The following is a 6000-nucleotide window of genomic DNA, read 5'->3' as shown; positions in this document are numbered from 1 at the left end:
TATTGCTTGTTTTAACATATTTTTTGTCTTTATACAAAATAATAATAATAATAATAATAATAATAATAATAATAATAATAATAATAATAATAATAATAATAATAATGGCGCAGCCTTTACAATTATGCTCTGTACCATGGGTGCAATTTACATAAAGGTAGCAGAATACCCAGTGCTTAATTTGTAAAGAAAGAGGTGCCGCGGCGCAAGCAATGACAATAATACCGTCCCTAAGAAGCGCATATTCAAAATCATAACAAGTTTATTTGAAACACTATTGTACGTACTAGTGTTAGATTTTATAATCACGTATTCTACATCACATACAAAGTATAGTATGTGCAGAAAAACAAATTAAAGGCAACCGCAGTGCCAAATAAAATAAAATAAATCAATATGCCTGTATACATAGTCGCGTAACCCGTAGCACAGAGGGGGCACGTGCCACCCGCTCTTTGATTACAGAGAGAGGGAGGGGGACGGGGACTGGGGGAAGGGGACGGGGGGACATGACGGCTATGTATTTTGCCCGCACCCGACACAAACATTGGTTTGACCCATGGTCCGCGCTATAGTAATATCTAGCTATATCGAACATTATCAACGCTGTGAATACAACAAAAACATATCGATTTAGGCTAGATAGTTGTTAGCGTGGTTTGGTTTTATTCTCCATTAATTAAATTGAAAAAAGGCAACAGAGAACCAGACCGTTATTATTGTTTTTTATACATTTTTTGAATAGGGGAAGTTAAGAGTAAAGTTCCTGCGTGGGCTACTTTTTCCAGGTTTTTTGTTTTGTTTGCAGCCATATTGGTCTTAATCAAGATATCTGTGTGTTGTTTTTATTGTTGTATTTCAAACCTGTTTACCTTTTACACCCCTTGACTATATAAATATAATATAATAATATAATACGCAATATATATATATATATATATATATATATATATATATATATATATATATATAGTTATAATTTAACGCTAAGAAAGTAAGGTAAGGTAATATTTTTCTAATGCAGTATTGCATTGCACATGTTTATAAGCAGCATAAAAAGCACAACATGAATTTAAATTATTTTTATTCATTAAATCAGTTAATGTTATACAATAATGTGTATTAATCAATTGTCCAGCTTCCCCTGTCTCCCTATATCCCTCTCTCTCTGTCTGCCTGTCCAGCTCTCTGTATCTCTGTTCAGCTCTCTCTGTGTCCTGTCCTTGTCCAGCTCTCTGTATCTCTGTCCAGCTCTCTATGTGTCCTGTCCTTGTCCAGCTATGTCTCTCTGTGTCCCTGTCCAGTTCTCTCTGTGTCCCTGTCCAGCTCTCTCTGTCTCTCTGTGAAGCTCTCTCTGTGTGTCTCTGTCCAGCTGTCTCTGTGTCTCCCAGTCCAGCTCTCTGCATCTCCCTGTCCATCTAACCTGCAAAAAGCTGAGTGAAATATAAAGTCGGTTATAATTTCAATAAATTGATTTACAATAAATTCACTATTTAAATCATGCTTATTAAAAGTGAAGGATAGCATTTATTGGATATTTTAGTAGGCCTAAAATATATTGTCTAAATTGAAGTAGTTTCGGCTTAACACGTATGCAGTTTGTTACGGGAACTGTGAGTTTAATTTATCCTTTATTATTTTTAAAAGTATGAGCTCTTGGAAAAGTCACCGCCATATATTCACAATTAATATTCCAACTTGTACGTTATCATTCTAATAATTTAAATAGTACAATACAACGATAAGAATAGCAGCGGCGGTACTTCTAAGCATTTCAAGTCACGGTAATATTGACTATACCACAGAGAATATACCTCAACATTTTTTAATTCTCAACGGATTTTTTTTTAAGTCCTACGAATTGCTTATTCCTAAACGTATTTACAACATTAATACTAATAAAACGTCTCTCTATATCAATTCATCCAAAACATAAAACATTATATTACTGTATAATAATGGAAAAACGTTATCTAACTATATAAACATATTAACTGTAGAGGGATTGAAATAATTCCCCTACCGCTTACCTCAAAAACTTCTCTGACATAAACTGAATACGAGATTTTCTCGAGCAGCGTCAACATGGAAATGCGCGCGCCAGAAATCCTATCTAAAATGGTTCTATAAAGAACCCTTTAACCTTAGGGTTCTATAAAGAACCACTTTAAACTAAGGGTTTTTTAATGGGTACCCATATAACCAAAAGGTTCTAAGAATAAGGCAATTAGGTACCCATTTAACATTCCTCATACTGTCAGAATTGGGGTTTTGCGACTGTTCTCATCCTTCCAGGCCATTTTTATATTTTTGCTCGGAACACGAAAAACAGTCAGGTTCAACACCGCCACAAAAGCCCTCCTCGCCGGAGAAGCTTTGATATTCAGTGCCATTCTAGTGCCCAGCAGACGCTGCTCATTTGGCATGTAATGATGCGGGCCAATGTTTAAACAATACATACATCATTAATTGCATCGCTTGCTAAGGCCACGTGGAACAAGGCTCGCTACAAACCAAATCAATTCAATTCCAGTGTTACAGGGCTAAATTGAGCAGTTAAAGGAATTAGAGAACATGCTTGTTGTATTAGTACACTTCGTGTTTTTTAGGACCCTGTACATTTATCCACTGCAATGCTTGCATTGAAACAAACTTCATTGTATTATGTTTGGTTTGAGTGTGCTACGTTTTCTATGTTCTAGCACTTGGATCGTGCCATAACACCTGGCAGTTCAACCTCGGCTTCGTCATCCGTGTTTAAAAACAACAACAACAAAAAAAAAAGCTAGAATGGGGTCTTTATTATTCTGCTTTGTTAATTGTTGTTGTGCGTTTTTATTAACACATTGTTGGCATTGCCAGTGACAAAACAAACCGATATGAACCCGCGGGTTCTGCTAAAGTGACGAATAGAACGTTCACCCCCAGTGAAGAAACAGCGCAGGCTCTAAACAGACTGTATGCTCAGATTTCAACACCAAAAGCATTGTATGTGTCATTAAGAAAACCAGGCGTAACTAACAGAAACATTATACATACAGTGAAAAAAACATCTTTCACTTTAATTCATGCTTTTCCTAAATTGTCCAGCAAAACCCCTAGTTGCGATTGCATTGCAATGATTACACTGCTATGTTATGGCGTCCCCCGTTCAAAACGAACGTCTCATCAATTCAAATAAAACACATCAATATGAAGTAGAAACAGGCTATATTTATGCAATGGACAACAATTTAAATACTCGATTATATGTTAAATTGTAGGTCAATTTAAAACACAACAGAAATACAACAGACCCCATTTGCTATAAGCATTAGTGTTATCAAATCAATAGCGTTCAACAGAGTAGAAATGCAACTTAATATTTCAATAGGTTATATATTATATAATGTAAGAAAACCAAGCAATGCATTATCCTATGTATCAACGATGTTTATATTTCCCGTGAGACGCTTCTAGTTAACACAAATAACAGTAGCATATATATTTGGCACAACAGTCTTTCGTAAAAGGAAAAACAAATATGAAATGTCTATTTTAACTGCACAAAAACATAAATGTTAACAAAATAAAAATTCCCAAACGTTTAATGAAGGCTATACAAAATACTGTAATGTGTTTATTATTTTGCATAAGATTTATTTTTAAATCGTAAACACTTGCAATTTAGCCACTTGCTACAGTGGTTTTGTGAAATACCTCAAGTTTTCCACACGCACACACGCACAATTACACAATGCTGAGTGCTGCTATCACTTCGATATTATTCGATAGTTCACTTTGACGGAAACAAAGTATTGCAGTAAAGGTGCGCTAGGTCACCTCGCTTCACCTCGTGACGAACAATATTGCTGTCCTATCGTTCAAAATACTACAAGCGAAATATGAGTGGGAGTGTGCTGGCTAGGACTGTACAGACATAAAAAAAACAAAAACAACAACAACACACACACACATACAGCTACAATATACTGGATTGGAAGATTAATTTATTTGCCAATTTTGGAATATTTAGCGGTTTGTTTTTCCTTTTAATAAAATAAAACAGTAAACGTATCACTATGCTTTAGCTTATGTGTCCAAAGTATTACACATCGCCGACAGAAAGCTAACATTGTACTACTACTACTACTATTATTATTATTTATTTCTTAGCAGACGCCCTTATCCAGGGCGACTTACAATTGTTACAAGATATCACATTATTTTTACATACAATTACCCATTTATACAGTTGGGTTTTTACTGGAGCAATCTAGGTGAAGTACCTTGCTCAAGGGTACAGCAGCAGTGTCCCCCACAAGGGATTGAACCCACGACCCTCCGGTCAGAAGTCCAGAGCCCTAACCACTACTCCACACTGCTCCCCATCACTACTACTACTACTACTACTACTACTACTACTACTACTACTACTACTACTACTACTACTACTACTACTACTACTACTACTACTACTACTACTACTACTACTACTACTACTACTACTACTACTACTACTACTACTAATGGCGCAGCGTTTTCAATTATGTTCTGTACCATGGGTGCAATTTACATAAAGGTAGCAGAATATGCTTCTGGGTCCGACATTCTTGATTTGACAGTCTAGCAATTGACAGAGACACACTCTAATAAACCGCGAAGGACCTTGCAGCATAACAGGCAACTGAATCGTATTTCATACAATGAACAATACGCTAGAATACGGCTACAGCAATTAACAATTGGCAAAGAAGCATTATCAATTGTGTGGGGGGGGGGTCCCCATTCAGTCTGTATGAAATGCCGCCATTCGTTTGCTCCAATACAATCCAGCTGTAGAACTGCTTCCAATCTCATCGTATTGGAAAACCCCGCAGCCTATCACAATGTGGGCTACTGCAGGGAAACACTGCAGCAACCATGGCAACAGGATCACGTGACAGGCCTCTCTATACGTCTGAAGATCAGCTGTAGAATCTAATATATTACAGTGGCTGGAGAGAATGGGGATTCATTGAAAAATCATCCTTCACTACGGCTGTGAAAACAGAAATATTATTATTATTATTTTTTAAAACAGGTTCTCTAGCGACCTGAATTAAAAACACAAAAGCATCGTTTTCTCTTCATCTCCGCCTGGGGAGTTTTCTGTGCATGGGGGCATGTTGCATTGTGAAGGTACAGTTCCAGACCTTACTGGATGCTGGATCAGTAATAATGCACAGAATATGGATGACATGGAAAACCTTAAATCACTAGCGTGTCTTAATAATATATTGAACGCCAACGCTTCCCTGTAAGAAGAGTGGTTATTATTATTCATAAAGCAAAACATGGTATGCTGGATAACTGCTTCCAATTCTCGTTAAACGGAAGCGTAAATACTGTACCATTTATAATGATGATACACAAGATAAAAACAGGGCAACACGAAATCGCGGATGCAGGAAGTTCAGACCTGAATCTGACTATAGAAACCTCGCCTTTCGTCGAATGGCTTCTTGTAAATAAAGGGTACATTGCTTTGAGACAGGTGCGTAACAGTCTGTTCCGTGTCTTGAGCGAGAGCTTTTTTTTCTTCTTCGAATTTTGTGTCTTTCTACCCAGAGCGGTTAAGGAGCTCACATTGTAAATCAGGCTGTTAGCGTTACATTAATCAACATGGGCTAATTAATGCAGCTTGTTGAGGTTGACTTTCAATAATAGTGCAAAACTAATAATAATACTAGAAAAAAAAAACGACGCCTTAAAAACAACAATGATTTAATATCCAGCCACTGCTTCTGAGTACCGAGTGTCTTCCCAATGCTGTAGGTCACACGTCTTGCGTGAACTGCCGTTCAGAATGCGACTGGTAACGAAACTGTTTGGAATGAAAATGGATAGCATTAAAACAGTGGTTAGAAACCCAATCATTACCAGTCTATACTTATTCATGGTTTCCAAAGAAACAGTGCTCATAAAATAATAATAATATAAAGTGACAATAACATTCATTCTATGAATTCCAGACTTTTA

This window comes from Acipenser ruthenus, chromosome 22 (genome assembly GCF_902713425.1).
Source record: "Acipenser ruthenus chromosome 22, fAciRut3.2 maternal haplotype, whole genome shotgun sequence".
NCBI classification, from domain to species: Eukaryota; Metazoa; Chordata; class Actinopteri; order Acipenseriformes; family Acipenseridae; genus Acipenser; species Acipenser ruthenus.
This window is presented reverse-complemented; position numbering follows the sequence as displayed.